The following is a 20,873-nucleotide window of genomic DNA, read 5'->3' on the forward strand; positions in this document are numbered from 1 at the left end:
ATCCGATCATCTATTAATGGACATTTACGTTGGTTTAATATGCTTATTTCCCATCTATCTATCTTCTTTAATAATGTGTCTGTTCGTATCTTTGGTTTATTTTGTAATTAGGTCATTTGCTTTTTTATTGTTGAGTTTTATGGGTTCTTTGTATATTTTTGATATAAGTCATTTATTAGATGCATGTTTTCTAAATATATTCTTCCAGTCTGTGATTGTTGGGTCTGCCGCCGGCTGGCCCTAAGAGCCCTTGCCTCGCTATCAGTCTCTCCCTTGGTGTTTCTTCTGGTGAGCGAGCGAATTGCCTGGATTCCTCTTTCCCTCTGGTCACCGTTGGGAGGAGACGGGGAAAGAGAGCTGTGAAGAGAGGTGAGCACAGCCGACAGCCCCAACCAGCCTGTTAAAGGACACTCATACGCGCGCGGCGGGGATTCTGTCGAGCAGTTCCCTTTATTATCACACAAGCACTTGCTTTTAAAGGCAAATGGGGAAGGGAGGTTTTTACATCCTCCAGTCAGCTTAAAGGTTACAAGAGCACGCATCCTGTCTCAATGCCCAGCTATTGCAATCACGCAGTGTTCATAAGTGTGGAAGCACGTATTTGGCCAATAAGGGCTAAGGCAAGGTTCCCTCAGACACTCCCACCCTACTTCCTCCCGGTGCCGTCTTAGGCTGCCACGTTAATACGCCCTTGTGGGCCCATAATGGCGCCACTTATAATGTCACTTAAGGTGGTGTTAGTTTTTAAGGCCCGACAACATATAATTTTTCCCATCACTGTCTTCAAGGCATGGGACAATTCCTGGCATGTAGTAAGTAGTCAACATCATTTGTTAAATGAATAAATCATCAAATGAATGTTTTTTTTTTTCTCTCTAACCTAGGATATTCGTTATTGATATCACAATAAGGTAGCCACTGGAGTTCAAAGACATCTTTAATAGTAGGAAGAATCTCATGATAAAAACTATTCTTTCAACCTGTGCTAAATGCCACCCAAGTAAATGCTGGAACACACTGAACCTGGGAATGGGTGGGTAAAAGAGAAAAAAAAAAAAATAGATATCTAAAGACAAACCATCTGTGTTGGCTATTTTTGTGTCAATGGACATGAGAAAATTTTATATATTATGTAAAAAGATTTGGAGCTTAGGAAGTTAAAGAATGAGTAGAATATTAAAACATACAGCAAGCTACAGTATTCCTGGACTTAGGCAAATCTATAAGTAAGTAATATGCATTTAGAAAATAGCGTTTTTTGTGGAAATTGCATGGGTTCAAGTTCCTAGTTCTAATTAAATAGTTATGTGATCTCAAGATTTCATTATGTGTGACATTTTATAACATTATGAATTTCATAAGAGTTATGAAATCTAGTAGATCAACTCATATGAAGTAAATAGAGAAGTTTCTGAAAAATTGAAGACATTGAATATCAAATCTATGTTTCACCAAATCACATCTATGTCTTTCTTCAACTTATCATCCTGCTTGAGCATTCGTGTTATTTCTGTTATCTACCTTTCTAATCTTAAACGGTTATAATATTAGTTCACAGGAAATTCAGATTTACTGATAATAACCACACTAACAGGCAGACAGGGTTCTCACCCAGGTCAATTGACTCCCCCAAATATCTGCAAGTATATTATCTTCTTCCCCTATAAAGTTTGTATAGTCTTATTTTTTTCTCCAATTTTCCCATTTTTAGGATTACAACAAATTATGAAATGATCTCTAAGTCAGCAAACTAAAAGCAAATAAGAAGGGTTTGGGGGGGGTTGTTTTTGTTTTAATCTTTTAGCTTGAGCCAATTTTAATGGGAGCTCTAAGTCTCTCTCTCTTTTTTTTCCATTGGCTTGTAGGAGGATCCGAACCCTTAGATAGGAAGATCTGAATCCTTAGATAGGAAGAGTCTTAATAATACAAAAACAAATTATTTTCCAAATCTAAAGAGGGTATAAGTTTTCCCAAAAGAATATTTTATATCCTGATCTGTTACACAAGTTTCTGAAAGTCCTAAAACCTTGTTTTTTAAAATTCTTTGACCAATAATATTAAAACCACCAATGTTAAGATTTCAACTAATACATAAATTGAAAAATTATTTTGGTTACATGAAGTATAGTCCTTAGAAGAACAGGAAAAGGAAAGTAGGAAAATGCAGGTGTTGTCAGTTTTACCTTTGTGACCAATAGATTAGGATTGTTGATCTAAAGTGATCATCAAAGAGAAAGATAAATATGTCAGTTAAGACTGTAAATAAATGACAGTTGCTGTACTATATTTCAGGCAGTTTACCTGTAATGCAGAGGAAAGAGCTCTGTGGTTAAAAGTCAGAGATAGGGATTTTTGTTCTAACTCTGCTAATGTGTTCTGTAGTATTATCGGATAAGCTGGGGAACCTCTTGGAACACTAGCTATATTGTTCGTGAAATGATGCCATTCTCTACATGATCTTTAATGACTTTTCTATGGTTTCCAACCAATATTTAAAAGTTTGCTTTCTGTTCAAAATCAATTATAACAAAAAAGTGTTGAAATGAAACTTGCACCATAGTCCTTCCCCCAGGTTACTGTACAGTTAAACTAATATGTGAAAATGTACTATGACTTTGTTATTAATGTTCATATGATTTTGTTATTAATTAATAAGTCAGGGGTGGAAGATTATACTTAACCAAGACTATGGTAAAATTAAATAGCTTCCTGAAGAGCAAATAAATTGGACTGAGATTTTATCTTTCTTTAAGAAAACTGGGAAAAATATTCCCGTCTTTCGTCCATAAGATTTGTTTCATATAAAATTAAAATATCCATGGAAGAGGGGGGATAAAAAGAGGTAACAATGTCATAATCAGTTTGAGCCAGGTTATATATATATCTCCTTTTTAAATATTATTTAAAAATTTTATATGAATATTTTATATGATCTATTTTATATTTATATAAATACATATATGAAAATTTTATATGAATGTCTTCTCTGAACAATTTATATAAACTCACTACAAACCATACAATCTCAGTCTTTAACTCAGCTCCACCTGCTGCATTTTTCTTAATTGCCTGCTATTCTTTTATTAGTGCAATTATCTATGCTTTCTCTTTTGGTCTCTGATTCATCCCTGAAGAGTTTCCAGGTCATTCAGGCCTGCCGTTCCCTGGCCTCTGATTCTCGCTCTTGCAGTTGTTCTTTGTGTGTTGGCAAATGACGCCCTTTATTTTGGGAGCTTAGGCCATGCCTATTTCTTCTTCTCCTTTCAGGTGTTTCTTGCCAGGAATGGTGTGGACTGTAGAACTCGCTTATCAACATTGAAAGAAGAACCTAAAAATATTCCAGTGCTCTGGATCAACATATTTAGAGGCAAAACTAAACACTTCCTCTGTGGCTTTATCTCTAGTTTGGTAAGTTGTGGGAGAGTCATGGTAAATATAAGTTATGGTTCAATTTTAAAATCAAAAACTTATTTTTTAAAAATAGTAAGTAGCTGTGATTTTTTTTTTTTTCCTCCAATGGGATGAGAAGATTAAGACCAGTACATGTCCTTGTTTCATAGATCTTTAGGAAAACTTAAAATACATCCAAAGGATAACAATAAGACAGCACAGGGTGAGGAAATTAAGTTTTAATCTTAATCTTCATAATTTAAAAATCAGTAATATTAATTTTATTAGGTCCATTATGCACATTTTAAAGAATTTAAGTAATATGACCTGAGAGGTTTGAGGTACATTTTTGCCTTGAAGTACAGATCAACCAACATTATAATGACTAACATCCTGTCATATGATTCTATGGGGTCGTCATGTTGTTTTCATTTTAAAATATATTTTATGCCATAAGAATTGCATGGTTTAATCCACTTCAAAGAATAGTTATGTTTATACTGAAGTACGTGACGTTCACATAATAATAATCAATGCTCATATGAGTCTTATTATGGCCTAGACAATGTACCCAGTGCTAATTTATTTAACAACTCTATAGTGGCTGTTATTACAGATGCAGAAACTGAGTCACAGAGAATTTAAATAACTTGACCAAAGTGAAACAGTCAAAAAATTGTATGACTGGTCATAAACCAATCTGAGCTGTTAATCGCTTCACAGCAACATCAATCATGGCCATACAGATAAAAAGGTAAATATATACGCAGGTGTCTATTACTTATCACTATAGTTAAAAAATCATTCAACACAGAAATATGCATGTACTATCAAGATATAATACATGCAAAATGGTAAATAGACACACACACATTTTTCAATGGCAAACTTTTAGAACCTACAGATCCTTCAGACACAATATAATCCATGTGTGAGTATGTTTGCATATAAATGTGTGTGTGTTTGTCAGAGAGTGAGGGAGGAAGAAAGATGACTTAGAGACCTAAAGCAACTAGTGCTGCTTTTGAGGAGTTTGCTCTTAATGAAATAGCAAAACAAGATGTTCCTTGACGGGCACATAGCTCATGCTTCCCTGACTTTCATTCACTTTAAATTTGCACTAAGGTAAGTGGATAACTTTCCCTGCCATTCCTACATCCCAACCATTCTGAGACTTACATGGGTCATAGTTGATAGTTACAACCAGAGTTACACAATTTTTGTAAAGAACAAGAGTCATTATGTTTACTGTAAAAGGAAACTAAACTGCACTGTGCTGAATAAAAATTTGCTGTACATTTTATTTTATCTTTTGGTACTTAACATATTACACAGTTTATATGAATAAGATTATCTTTTCTTTAAGTCTTAGGATTTATCTTAGTTAATTTATTTTTGAAAGAGCACACCACAGTACCTACTACATAATATGGCATGCATTCCACAAAGTTTAGTGAATAAATGAGTAAATGGTAATACAAAAATTATGCTTAAGAAAGTGCAATAAAAAGACTTGGATAAAATAAAATGTAGTTTTATGTTAATAATTACAGTGACTATCAGTGTATGTGGGAGCAGAATATTCCTTTGATTTTATTAGGAAATAAAGATTTGGTCAAGAATAGTCATACATAGATTCTGACAAGTCTGTCTCTTAGCAGAATGGACTGCTAATACATGAATGAAGACTCATATAAGGAAGATATAAAATTCAGGTATTATTTGTATCTCCTGTCTTACTGCAATCTCATAAATAGTGAAGAGTGGCAAGATATTCTTTACAGTAGAATGCCAACTAATAAAGAATAATGGCATCCCACATACACCATTTTGTAGTACACCATTTTTGTAACACAATGTAGTACAATTTTTTTTTTGAGAACATTACTCCAACTTTTACCCTCCTCTTTTCTGTTTCATCACTTTCCAATTTTTTACTATATCATTAAATCAGCTTATAAATGTCATATTACCATAAACAAGGGGTCTTCAAAAGTTCATGGAAGATCTCAGTTATCTCTTAATTCTATTTTTCCATAAACTTTTTGAAGTATTCTAGTACTTCGAAGTAACCTAGTTTAGTCATGCATTGCTTAAAGATGAAAATACGTTCTGAGAAATGAATAGTTAGGAGATTACACCCTTCTGAGCACATCATAGGGTAAACTTACAGAAACCTAAATGGTGTATAGGCTACTACACACTTAGTAGTGTGGTACACTTAGTACAGCCTATGGCTCCCAGGCTTGAAACCTGTACAGTACGTTACGTTATTTTACTCTACTGAATACCATAGGCAATTGTAACACAATGGTAAGTATTTGTGTAACTAACCATATCTAAACAGAAAATTACAGTGACAATACAGTAAAATGATAAAATTGGTACATCGTATAGGGCATTTGCTGAGAATGAAGCTTTCAGGACTGGAAGTTAGTGAGTGAGTGGTGAGTGAATATGAAGGTCTAGGACATTACTGTGCACTAACGTAGACTTTATAAACACTGTAAACTTATGCTATACTAAATTATTAAAAACTATTTTTACTCAAAAATAAATTAACCTCAGCTTACTGTAACTTTATAAACTTTTAATTGTTTTAACTTTTAACTCTTGTAATAACACTTGGCTTAAAACACATTGTATAACTGTTCAAAAATATTTTCTTTGCTTATTCTTATTCTATAAACTTTTTTCTATTTCCAATTTTTTTATTTTTTACTTTTTAAACTTTTTTGGAAAAACTAAGATGCAAACACACACATTAGTGTAGGCCTCTAGTGTCATGATGACCAATATCATTGTCTTCTATCTCCACATCTGGTCCCACTGGAAGGTCTTCAAGGGCAATAACATGCATGCAGCTGCTGTCATCTTTTATGATAGCAACATCTTCTTCTGGATTATCTTCTGAAGGACTTGCCTGAGACTGTTTTACAGTTAACTCTTTAAAAAAATAAGCAGAAGGAGTATACTCTAAAATAATGATTTAAAGTATAGTATAAGAAATACATAAACTGGTAACATATTCGCTTATTATCATCACCCAGTATTATGTACTGTGCACATTTGTGTGCACTATACTTTTATATGACTTGAAGCACAGTAGGTTTGTTTGCACCAGCATCACCATAAATGTGTGTGATACATTGTGCTATGATGTCACTGAACAATAGAGATTTTTCAGCTGCATTATAATCTTATGGGACCACTATCATATATGAGGTCCCTCATTAACCAAAATGTCATTACGTTGCTCATGACTGTGTGTGTGTGTATGTGTGTGCATGCACATGCATGCACATATGTTTCACAAAAGCATTTTATTCCATATATCTTCTTCCAACTAGCTAGTGATTCTATGTTCCCCTTTATATAAAAGCTCCTACAAATTGTATTTACAAACCTCATCCCTTTTCCTCTACTACTGCTCCCTTTTGGCCTAATTTTGACATGTCTCTTGTTCACACCCAATTATTTTTAACAAAATCATCAGTGATTTTCTTTCTTGCAAATCAAATTTCCAATTCTTAGTCTTCAATTTTTGAACCACTCTTCAGCATTTAACCCAGTCAGTCATGCTGTTTAAAGCATTTTTATCAGTTGGCCTCAGGGATGTACTCTCCCCTGGTTTTCTCCTAGCACTTGTCAAGATCATTTTCTAGAATTCTCCTGAACCCCTAAATGCTACTGTATTTCCCTTGGATTAGTCAAAAAAAACACAAAAAACAAATAAAAAAACACATGTTTTTTTCCATTCACAATCATAACTAAATAATCTTATCCTTTTTAATGGCTTTTTCTTAAAGTATCAACATATTTCCTGAAGTATCAATAAATATTAATTTACCATCTATTGTGTGCCAGGCACTATGTTATCTGGAAGAGACATGTCATTGAAAGAAATAAACAAACATTTTGCCCTCTGCAGTGTACATTCCATTAGAGTGAGATATAAGCCTAGAAAATTAAATTTGTATTAGATGATAATAGATATTAAGAAGAAAAATAAATCAGTTCTAGAAAAAAGTATTGCAATGTATAATAGAGTTGATGTGGACAATCTTGGGAGGTAGGTGATATTTAAGAAAAGGCATGAAGAAAATAGAGTAGTGAGGAATGGATTCTCAGGAAGTCCAATATTGCCTCTGCTTAAAAAAAAATAATCCTGATTTTATTGCTCTGGCTCTGGACTGTACCAAACATACCACATTTCTATGTCCAACAATAAACTTATACCCCACTTTGATAACTAACCTAAGAGGCATCTCCAATGTAACAAGTCAAAAAACAAAGCACTCTATTTTTTTTCCAACAATTGCTCTTCCTTGTAGTCATTTATATTTAAATTCTTATATTTGAATTTGTATTACATTCTCAAATGTAAATTCTTCTAGTTTTTCTGGCCAAGATTTATATAGTTAAACTTACCTATCCCCTTTTTCACATCCCATAGCCAAGCCATATACAAATGCTATGGTTGGCTTTCCTGTCTTTATAGAAAACAGTATGGAGGTTTCTCAAACAACTACACATAGAACTACCATACCATCCAGCAATCCCATTATTGGGTATATACCCAAGGAAATGGAAATCATCATGTTGGAGAGAAACCTTCACTCTCTTGTTTTTCACAGCACTATTACAACAGCCAAGAGTTGGAAACAACCTAAATGTCCATTGTCAGATGACTGGGTAAGGAAAATGTGGTATATATATATATATATATATATATATATACACACAATGAAATACTACTCAGCCATAAAAAAGAATGAAATTCTGCCATCACAGTGACATGGATGAACTTGGACAAAATTATGTTAAGTGACATAAGCCAGGCACAGAAAGAAAAATACTGCATGTCTTCATTCATAAGTGGGAGCTAAAAACTAAACAAAGAAAGAAAGGAAGAAAGAAACAAAGAAACAACAAACACAATAATACTTTGAACATTGAGAAGGAGAGATCAGAACTATGGTTATTAGATGGAAGAAAGGGGGCGAGGGTGAGGGAGAAATTGATTAACGGACACAAAAAATGAGTATGTTTTGTAATGATGAATATGCCAGCTATCCTGATTTGATCATCACATATTGCATGCAAATACTGATGGTCATCTTTGTACCCCACAAATAGGTACAATCATGTTTCAGTAAGAAAGAAAAAAATCTGGAGTCTGATTATTTTCACAACTTCCGCAAAAACCACTCTGACCCAAAACACTATTATGTCTCGTATGAATATCGAATATGGCAATAACCTCCAAACTGCTATCCCTTCTTCCAATCTTGCTTTCCAATAGCTGATTCCCACACAAGCCAAATTGCTATTAACATCTCCTGAGAAGTAAATGCAAAGATAATACATTGTGGTCTTTTCTCGCTGGAGCCCCAGCCTTCTGATGCTTTCCCACGGTTCTTCTCCTAGCTCATTCTGCTCCATCACTCTGGCCTAGCTGTTTATAGAACGCACTGAGCATCTATCCCCTCAGGTATACACTGTCTTCACCCTTCTTAAACTGCAGCTACTCAGATATTTGAAAGACTACATTTTTTTTTTTCATGTTTTTCAGGTCTTTGCTTAAAATCACCATATCAGAGACTATGTCCCTAACCACTTCATCTCTGTGTGCATGTCCCCACACGTTTGTGTCCTGATCCCTTTTTGTTTCTTCTTAGCACAAATAACCTTTTGACACATTAAGTATGACTTTGTTTGTTTGTTTGTTTTACCTTCTCCCTACCCCCACTGGAACATAGTAAGCTCCACAGAGTACAAATTAGTCTATTTTGTCTATTATTGTATCTTCAACACCAAGAATAACTACCTGGCATATAGTAAGCATTTGAAAAATATTTATTGAATGTATCTTGAATGAATTAGGTATGAAGCAAAGCAGACAGTTTAGATGTGCTTGCTATAGGTTGTTGTAATTGAAAATAGTCTAAAGTTCAGTTGTTTTGCAAATGTGAGAATCGAAGTGGACAAAAGAGACACGGTAACATATATATTTCACTCTACATCAAGAAAAACTTTCTAGGGCAAAAGCTATTCCTGTCACACCTCTGACCATTCTCAAGAGTTTCCAAGAGCTTCCTAGGATTTTTTTTTTTTTTTTTCCCCCTTCAGGCAGACTATATGATGCAAGGTTTAGAGAAGAACATAAAAGAACTAATATTTCTTGACTGTCAATCTAAAGAGATAGCTTGAATTTCCAATAAAAATCTGAGAAGGGACATCAATATAAAACATGCTGGTTTTCAGAACAGATTCACTGACTAACTAATGCATTCAGAAACTATTTGAATTCTTAAAAAACTTGCATTTCACAATTTAAAAAAGAAGTTTTTAGTATTATAAAATAGTTCTTTCAACCAAGTTCTGCATTTAGTTTAATGCACTATTATAGCTTCTCTGATTTTTCACTAATCCTCCTCATAATTATATAGCCATACTTTCCTAAATTTCTAAATTAGTTTTCCTCTCTATTTAAAATCAACCTCTGTTATTCTTCAGTATTTTGTATTCTCCACATTGATGCTTACTGGATTGGCAAAACTAAATGATCTATTCATTCAGTTATTCAGAAAAAGAATCATACTGAATAGAACATTGACATAAAATATATAGAATGGAAAATAAGTACACTACCTGATATAATAACACATGGGGACAGTATACCTAATATTGAAAAAGATTGCTTCTATTTTTCAGAGTGACAATATTATATTTTTAGGGTAAAAACTAGTAATTTTGGCTGCTTAACAAAGATTCAGAGTTTTCACTTAAAATTGCTTTCCCTTGTGTGCTCAGCCTATACTGATTTTATGATATACTAGTATCATGTTACATAAAGTGGTTTTACTTCAGTAGAACAACGCATTCATCACACATGAATGCTGCTAAAAATCACATACTGGTTCCACACTACCTTTCATTTTAGCTTTATAAAGTCTGGCTAATTTATAATATATGGTCTTCAGTTACTAGAGAAATTAGTAGCCATTTATATTACTTTTCATAAATTCATAAATTCTGGATCTGAAGAGACTTTAGGAAATATTCATCAAAGTCATAGGATATTGTTCTCCTAGTTTAAATTTGACTAGGAAAAAAAAATCTCACTCTGTCTTATGAAACATCGCTTAATAATTATACTTGGTTGTTCATTCTATTTCATTGAATATATTTTCGCAAAGCTAAAATACATATTTTTTTCTGATTTTCTACTTAATTATATACTTTAATTGGAGACGCAAGGTCAAAATGAAACAAATTGACATTTTTAATAAGTTCTTTGTCATTATCATTAGTCATAATATTAGATTGTGTGTAGCAGGTCATGCTGCACTTTAAAAACTCCATTGTGTGGAAAAGTTCCCAGTGCACTGTTATTTTTATTGTGTCATCATTTTAGCAAATGCCTAAGTCATGTACTATGAGATAATGCTTGCCTTTAACATAGGAGAATAGCTATGCTCTTGCTTCGAATTATGCTAACACAATTTCAAACTATGTTTCAGAATGATTGTAAGTCTGTACACATATTGTTGAGGCATACTGATACTGGAAAACAAATAACAACTAATATAACCAATTTTGTCTAACGACATTGTATATACTTTCTAATAATCTTAGTAGCTAAAAACAATCAAGTGTAATTAGTTTCAATCTTTGTTAATTAGAAGTGGATACTGCAAAACAGGTGGTTAAGTATACTTAGTCTTGACCCCAGGTCTTCTGAGAATAATTCAGTGTCTTCCCGATAAGTATTTCAGCACAATAACAGTAGGAGACAACAAGAGAACTAAAAATGTTTATAGGCAAAATAAATACGTTTTCTCTGTATGACAGAAAATGTGTGCTAAGGATTTAACCCTACCAGGCTCCAATCTTTGTGTGTTTGCATGCTTTTATAGGTATAGTGGGTAGTGTGTGTGTACAAACTCACGTATATGAGATATGCATATTTAAATGTGATTGAACATGTCAGTTTTATTGATTTTATTTTTGAAATATATTATGGATACAAAATACTAAATATAATGCAGCTTTGAAGTTTAAAGAGCATTAAAATAAAGCTCAATTATTATGACATAGTATAAAAAAAATTTACAATCTTGTTTGTACCCTACACAAAAGTACCTTGTTCTTTCCTTCAGTTAACCCTTTTACTTAATGATGGATAATTTACACCTAAACAATATATTATGTGTGGTTTGGAGGGATGACCATTTGATACTTATATAAGCAATGCTTATTCTTCTGTGATTTGCATGTTCTCTCAAACATTCCATTTTTGAGATTCAGATATATTTATGAATGTAGTCAAGAGTAATTCCAATAGAAGAGAACATTCCCAGTTGACTTGACATTGTCAAACCATATCATTCCATTTTTTGAATGTTATAAAATTGTTATCGAACATTTGATATTTTTATTGTATGTTTGTCAGGATTTTTGTTTTTTTGTGTTTTTGGTTGTTTGTTTTTTGCTTTTACAAACAATTATGCACCAAAAAATTTACGTACATGGTCCTTGGTACACATATAAAGGATTTTGCTGTTGAACTCCCACAAATGCAATGACTGTCACAAACACAGTCATGTTCAATCTACTGGATGATGAAAATGTTTTTCCAAATCTATTGCATAAATTTTTCACCAGGAGTGTCTAAAATTTCCAGTGCTCCACAAATTTTTGTAAAAGTATATTGTCACATACCTTTACATTTTTTTCCAACGTGATGTACGTAAAATGATTTTTCACTCTGATCTTTATTTTTATCTCCCAAATTATTAATGAAGTTGAGCAAGTTTTCATAGATTCCTTGGTCATATTTTATTCTTTTTTTGTTAAAATCAGTTCAAGAATTTTGTTTATGTTTTCTGTTAGGTTGCTCATTCAAATAATTTGTAGAGGCTTTTTATAATTTCTGCACTTAAATCTTGATTATTCCCATAATTAATATATTCACCAAACTTGACTTGTCATCTCTCCCTCTTTCTAGTGTGCTTAATAAACAAAAACTGTTAATTTCAATGTAGTCTAATTTTTCAGTCTTTTTTAAAATGTGACTAACTGCTTTTGGATTTTTTTTTTTTTTTTTTTTGTCTTTTTCGTGACCGACACTCAGCCGGTGAGTGCACCGGCCATTCCTATATAGGATCCGAACCTGCGGCGGGAACGTCGCTGCGCTCCCAGCGCCGCACTCTCCCGAGTGCGCCACGGGCTCGGCCCTGCTTTTGGATTTTTAAAAATCTTTCCATTTTTTAAATTGCAAAGCTTTTTCTTTATATTTTCTCCTAAAGGTTTTGAAATTTTGTTATCCAAATGTAACTCCACAATTCATTAAAAATTGATTTTTTAAAATAATGGATGGCTCATATTTTTCCCACAGGGATAACAAATGGACCCAGCACCACTTATTTAATAGTCTACTATTTCCTGCTAATATGCAATGCCAGCTTTGTATATAAGAGTTCTCCATATAATTAATGATCTGATTATGGGCTCTCTGTATGATACAATTGCTGAATTGCCCATTCCTGTACCATTATTATACAGATTTGATTACTATAGCCTTAAAGAAGCCATCGTAACACGTAGGACAAATCCTGCCCTTTGGTTTTTCTGCAGGTATATCTTTATATATTTGGCTCCTATTTTGTGTGATTTAATTTTAGAATTATGTTAGCAAGTTCCTTGAAAAACTGTGTAAAAATCTTGATATCCTTAAAATTTGGAGAAATAACGTTTTTGTTAATTTTAATAATTTTTCAATGGTTCATATTTTTTCTAGAACTGTCTAAATTATGATAGTTTGACTTCTTACATTGCTTTTCTCTTATTTTACTGGTTAGAAGTTAATTCTTATTTTTATAAAGAAATGGTGATATGAAGCATTGTAGTTTTATTTTTTCTGAACGAAGTTAAAGGTATGTGTTTCTTTCTAAGTACTACTTTTATCTTCATTCCACATTTTTACAATTTTATTTTTAATTAAAAATAATGATTTTATATACTTACAGAGTTATCAAAAAGATGAAAGATAACAAGTATTGGCAAGGTTGTGGAGAGAAGGAAAACTGTACACTGTTGTTGGGAATTTAAATTAGTATAGCTATTTTTAAAAGCATTACAGAAGTACCTCAAAAAGCTAAAAATAGAATTACTGAATCATCCAACAATCCTCTTTCTGGAAGTATATCCGAAGGAATTGAAATCAGTATGTCAAAGGCATGTCTGCACTCAACAAGTTTTAATGTGTAATATTTTATTTTGTTCTGTTCTAAATATTTAATATCATATTTTTCTTTTTTGAACATTTCACCATTTAGTAGTTTAAATTTCTTAATATTTGGGTTTTATAAAATTATGTTATGTATTGATTTCCAATTTATCAGTAAGGTGGTCTTTATGACATTCGTTTCTTTGACATCAGTTGAGGTTCATTGTTTCTCCCAGAGTTTGGTCAATTGTATTGTGTTGGCAGCAGTATTCAAGATATGGCCAATAGACTTATATGTTTAATTGCATTTGAAATTATTCTGTATAAAAGAATTTTCAATAGCTAAGATTATTATGTTAAAATCATCACTATGATGACATAGAGGTTTTGGCAACTTAATTCTGACCGTTGTTGCTTTCAATATTTTGCAACATACACATTTATTTTAGTTACAATTTTCAAATGAATCAAACTTTTAAGGTACCTCTTTTAACTCAGGTCCTATTGACTTAAAGAACATTTTGTTTAATACTAATATATTTTACCATCTTTTTGTATATTAGGGTTTTCCCCCCTAATATATAATTTAGTGTTATTTTACTTTTAATTTTAGGTTCCCTTAAGTTTTAGGTGCATCTCTTATAAGTAACAACTAAAAATATTTTTTTCTTTGAATATCCATAGAAATTTTATAATCGTCTTTTAAAATTGCACAAAAGTTCTGATGATACATTTTTATTGAGGCCAACATGTAGATAGATGAACAATTAGATCAATTTGAGGAGGACTGATGCCTTTAAAATATTAACTGTACAAATGCATTAGGAATGACGTATCCTTCCATTTCTTTAGTCTTATTTAACTTCTTCAGTTAAATAAGACTTGTACTTATTAAATAAGTATTAAATAAGTACTTATTAAGTAGGTGTTGTACTTAATATAGAAGTCTTGTAAATATTTTTATCGATTAATTTCTAGGTACCTGATGCTTTTGGATCCTAATGTAATGTTATATTTTTATCATTACTTCACAGTCTAGAAACCTGCTAAATTCACTTATTTATTACTATAGTGTGTCTGCAGATTCTTTGATATTTATCATGCATAGACTTTCAGTTTTACATCTTTATTTTTCAGCTTATGGCTTTAAATTATTTTTCTTTCCTTCACACCCTGGGTAGAAATTAAAATATTATTTTGAATAATAGATATCTTCTTATTCCTTAATTCAGGGAGAAAAATTTCAGTAAGTTTATACTTTTACGAGTGTATTTTTCTTTTTCTTTTTCTTTTCTTTTTTAACATGAGTGGGTGTTTAATATCACAAGATATTATTTCCCTTCTTTATTTTTATGTGGTAAATTACAAAGATTCATTTTCAAATGTTAAAACATTCACTCATTTCCAGAACAGACTACATGTCGTCATGATACATTATGTTTATCATATTGCTGAATCCCCTTAGCTAATTTTTAATAGAATTTTTATTTTTATGTGCATAAGAGAAATTGATCTGCAGTTTTTCTTGTTTTATGTCAGATTTTGGTACTATAAAGATAACCTCATGAAATTTTTAAGGAATGTTTCTCCTTTTCAAATACCTGATAGAATTTGTATAACACTCGTATTATTTTTTCTTTAATGTTTTGCCAAATATTTTACTGAAAAATTCATATGGTATTATAGTACTCTTTAATTTAGTTATTGATTTAATTGTCAAACATTGCATTATCCAAAATTTCTTTTCTAAGATAAAATAAGTTGTATTGCTTTGGATGAAAATTCCACTCTATTTTTTTTTCTTTTATTTAGTTTGGATATTTTCAGTTGAGTATTCTTTCAGTTGACTAATAACGATTTCGATACAATTGAATCTCCTACCAAACCTACCCATTGACTTATTTTCAGATACTGTATATTTCAGTTCTAGAAAAATTTACTTGATTATTATATTTTCAAACTCTTATAAAATATCCCTTTCAGACTCTTTTCTCCATTTTTTTCTTATTTATGTAAACAAATTAATTACATTTCTTTAAATATAAATAACTTCAATATTTGGATCTACTTTAAAACAGTTGGAATTCTACTAACTTCAATATTTGGATTATTCCATGGCTCCTTCATATCTCCTTTTTAAAGGAGGGATGAAGAGAGTTGGTTACATAGCTTTGCCTCCTTACATGTCTTAAAATTTGTGATTGAATGCAAAACATTCTGTATAAAATATTAAGGACTGTAAATAACATTATTTTCCTCTAGAGAGGAAATTTTTCTTCTGATGAATAGTCTCGTTCCCCTGAAGCTTTGGAATTTGGAGCCTGAATACTCCCAAACGTCCAAATTTGACACTGCAGCCCCATAGGACTATGAAAAGTTCTGTTAGATTCTCTTTCCACCAGCAGTTGCCCTCGGCCTGCACCAATCTCAACTTTTCACATTTTGAACAAGTTGAAAATCAGAAAAATCTCCAATACATAAAGAAAAGTCATTCCTCTAACTGAGAGTTCCTGCTATCTGTGAAAATGTATGTCTTCTATTCTACCTCATTTCTTTTATAAATGTCTGCTCTCTTTAAATAAATTATTTTTATATTTTAAATTACTTTTCTTATTGTTTTGAGTGTAAAGATTAGTCTAACACAAAATGCACTATCCTGCTCTGAAAAAGAAATCTCATCTGATTTTTTAAAAATCAACTCATAATAATTTTCTCTTTGACTGAAGAACTTAGTTCATTTACATTTATTACATATCTCTCATACATAAATATAATATAGAATATATTCATTTATTTCCATATTTTATACTTTTCTTGACCATTCTATCTTGACCACTTTCTCAAAATTTTTTGTATTACATTCCTTGTATTGCTTTTTGTTACACTTTCTTTTTTCTTGTTTCTTAGTTCTTTTTTCTTTCCACTAATTTGAGAATTTTACACTTATTTCCATTCTTTAGTGATTAATCATAAACTTTTAGCACATAAAATTAACAAAGTGAATGTTATTTGATAGATTTGTTTCAATTCTGAAACAATTAGTGAACTTTAGAATATTTTGATTAATTTTATAACATTTATACTATTCTTATCCAGCAAGTTTCTTTTTATTGATTTATTTATCCCATATATATGTTATTATTATTTTTCTGTGTTTCTAGAAATAATCAGAAATGTCTAGATTTTTCTAAACGTTTATTGTTTTCTTTGATCATTTTGTTCTCAGATTTCTTGTATCATTTTTCTTTTTCCTTGAAGTTTATCCTTTAGTTTTCTACGGAGACGCTCTGCTGGAACTAACCTTGTATTCACTGTATATCTGGAAATATTTTACCATGTTCCTATTAAGAGAGAATTTCACTGGGTTTGTAATAAAGATTCAATTATTTGAAAATACTACTGTGATGTTTCTATTTCCATTGTTGCTGTTAAGATATCAATTGGCAGTCTATTTTTATTTTTCTATAAGTATTCTATCTATTCTTCCTTCTTCCTCTTTCTCTTTCTCCTTTTCTTTTCTTTTTTTTTTTTTTTTTTTTTTTTTTCTTTTTTTTTCCTTTTAGGGCGCTTTAAAGATCCTCTAACTTTGGACTTGTGAAGATTCACTAAGATACATCTAGCTATGAATTTTATTTTACTTATCATTCTTAGGGTTTTCCTGAATTAACAGAATGTGAGAATTAGTTTCATTTAGTTATGTGTAAATCTTATCCATTTTCTCTATCAAATATTCACCTTCAAGGATTAACTTCCCTTGAAAATAATGAGTATTTTTATATACATTTATAATTCAGGTTCATTTTTGACAATTTTGGAATACAAAAAGTTTAAAAAGCACTTGTAAACACAAGTCAGTCAAAAAAAATGATCACTGTTAAGATTTCAATATATGTTATTGTCTATATTGCTTGTGGTTTATTTGTGAACATTCAAAAGGTATAGCATAGACAATTTAATATAAAATTATTTCAGACCATTTCTAAGGTCAATAAATATTCTTCCACAGCAAAATTTTAGTAAATCCATAGTATTATATATCAAAACCAATTTAATCAATCACCTATCTTTTAAATATGTAAATTGTATACTTTACTATTAGGATATATCAGTGATCGAAAGAGGCAAAATCCTTGTCCTCATAGATCTTACAATCTACTTGAGAAAAACCAACACTAAATAACATAGAAGAGTAAGTATTCAGAATTTTATGTCAAAAATGCTGAGGGAAGAAAAACAGAAAGGCAGATACAGTTTGTCAACATTTTCTGTGCAAAATATTAATTAGAGGGTCCAAGAACGGTTTATCTGAGGTGTTTTGATGAAGATATGAATCAAAAACCAGCCATATGGATATCTGGAGGAAAACCAGAAAGAGAAAACATCAAATACAAAAATCTCCAAGTGGCAGCATGTCCTGGAGAGGAAGCCAGAGAGTTGGAGTGAAGTAGGTTTAGGATGGGCATTTGGGAATAACATAACATGGTATCAGAGAGTCACATCCTGCTGAGTTGTAGGGGTCATTGCGAGGACTTCTCTTTTGCTAGGAAAGAAATGAGAAGGCTTGGGAAGATTCTGAGCAGGGTAGTGGCATGACTGAATTAAATAATATCATTTTGGCTATTCTGTTGTGGTTCAACTGACGAGTGGACAAACACAGAAGCAGTCAGACCAGTTAGGAGGTTGCTCCAATGTTCTAGGCCAAACATAATGGGGAGGAAGCATGAGGGATAAGGAGAAGTGATGAAATTTTAGAGCAAGATCAAACAAAAAGAACTAAAACTGCAGAAGGAGAATTTTAGGAGTTAGGGAATACTAGGAGATCATATACATAGGTAAATATCGTGCGTATCTCTACTCATTTAAGTCCCTGAACGTGTGTCGGGCCTTAAAAACTAACGCCACCTTAAGTGACATTACAAGCGGCACCATTATGGACCCACAAGGGCGTATTAACGTGGCAGCCTAAGATGGCGCTGGGAGGAAGTAGGGTGGGAGTGTCTGCGGGAACCTTGCCTTAGCCCTTATTGGCCAAATATGCACTTCCCTGCTTGTGAACACCAGGTGATTGCAATAGCTAGGCATTGAGACAGGATGCATGCTCTCGTAACCTTTGAGCTGATTGGAGGATGTAAAAACCTCCCTTCCCCATTTGCCTTTTTTTTTTTTTTTTTTTTTTGTCATTTTTGTGACCAGCCACATAGTGCTCAGCCAGTGAGCACATTGGCCATCCTTATATAGGATCCGAGTGTGCTACAGGTCAGACCCCCATTTGCCTTTAAAAGCAAGTGCTTGTGTGATAATAAATGGAACTGCTCAACAGAACCCCCGCTGCATCTGAGTGTCCTTTAACGGGATGGTTGGGGCCAGCGGCTGTGCTCACCTCTCTTCATGGCTTTCTTCCCCGTCTCCTTCCAACGGTGACCGGAGGGAAAAAGGAATCCAGGAAATCTGCCCGCCACCCATGGAGGAGAACAAGGGAGGGACCAATAGGAAGGCAAGGGCTGTATGGGCCGGCTGGCAGCTGACCCAACAAACATGAAGTGCTGTGTCAATATACATGTACATTTAAATATTTTGCTATGTATTTTCCAGTACACTTTTACTAATTTATGCATTCTTGAGCAGAACATGAAACTATTTTCTTTCATACTGCTGAATACTAATATTGCACTTCTTTAATTGCTGTAAATTTTATGAATAAAAGTGCATCTCAACATTGATTTAAAAGGCTCTTTGATGAGAATAAATCAGTTGGGTATTAAGCAAGCTTAATTACAAATACTTGAGTAAAATACCACACATTTGCCACTTCTTTCCTGAAGGACATTTGAACTATCTTACATGTTTTGAGAATTCTCTATTATGCCTCTTGCACCTGGGAATTTGAAAGGGATACATATTTCCTATTTCTATTATTTGGCAGAAGAAATTTGGCTGCCTTGGCTTATCAAAATGTCTTCACCTGCCAACAACTTAGGTTCTTGATTGAGTGACTCAGTTGGAAAGAGAACAACTTGCAGTTGTAACATTTATTGGCGTGGTATGAACATGTACTTTACATGCCTTGACCAAGTGTTTTAAAGAATAAAATTTCACAGACATACTAGATGTGGCCCTATTTAAAATCTACATCTCCAGTCTTTAATGACCCTTTTCCATACTGCGTATTTTAAAAATAGTTCCATTTCTTGCTTACTTCAGCTAGAGTTGAATTCTACTGTAAGCAGGAATGCTGACTGGTACTGACTGCAATGTTCCATTAGGTTCAGAATGGTTCTTGCAGATTGTTGTTGCTTAGTACTTTAATGGGACAAGAATGTTTTTGTTTATCAGAATTATTCTTGGTGAGAGCATTGTATATACTGGCAAAAGTATTTTGTTCAGCAACTTGAACTGAGAATAAGATCTTTACTAAATGATTAATCATAAAATAAAAAGAAAATTGAGTTACTCCTGAGAGAAAAATTATGAGATAGAGAAAGAGAACACAGTCAATAAGATAGCATGGATCATGGGCTGTACAATTTGATTTTTCTGCATTAAAAGCAAAACAAAACAAACAAACAAAAAAGAATTGAACTATTGGTATTGCTGTCAAAATTGGAAATATGGGGCAAGTTGGAGTTATCATGTATCTTAGTAAGAGGTGAATATAAAATGACTCAAAATGATTGTTGAGAGATAGTGGTATATTATTAATAAATACACAGGTAATCCTAAAATAACTAAGAACTCATCATGTATTTTATTTACAGACTACTTTTGAAGTGTTTTGTCCTTGTTACTTGTACTCTTTGCTATAAAAAAACAAACAAACAACAACAACAAAAAAAACTGAGGCCAATCAGAATCAAGTCTTTTCTTCTTAGAGGTTATTTTGTTTTAGATTATTATTTTGTGTCGGGCTTTAAAAACTAATGCCACCTTAAGTGACATTACAAGCGGCGCCATTATGGGCCCACAAGGGCGCATTAACGTGGCAGCCTGAGATGGTGGTGGGAGGAAGTAGGGTGGGGGTGTCTGTGGGAACCTTGCTTTAGCCCTTATTGGCCAAATACGTGCTTCCACGCTCGAGGTTGCAATAGCTAGTCATTGAGACAGGATGCATGCTCTCTTGACCTTTAGGCTGATAAGATTATGTAAAAAACCTCCCTTCCCCATCTGCCTTTAAAAGCAAGTGCTTGTGTGATAATAAACAGAACTGCTCGACAGAACCCCCACGGCTTCTGAGTGTCCTTTAACCGGGCTG

This window comes from Cynocephalus volans, chromosome 9, assembly GCF_027409185.1.
Source record: "Cynocephalus volans isolate mCynVol1 chromosome 9, mCynVol1.pri, whole genome shotgun sequence".
Classification (NCBI taxonomy): Eukaryota; Metazoa; Chordata; class Mammalia; order Dermoptera; family Cynocephalidae; genus Cynocephalus; species Cynocephalus volans.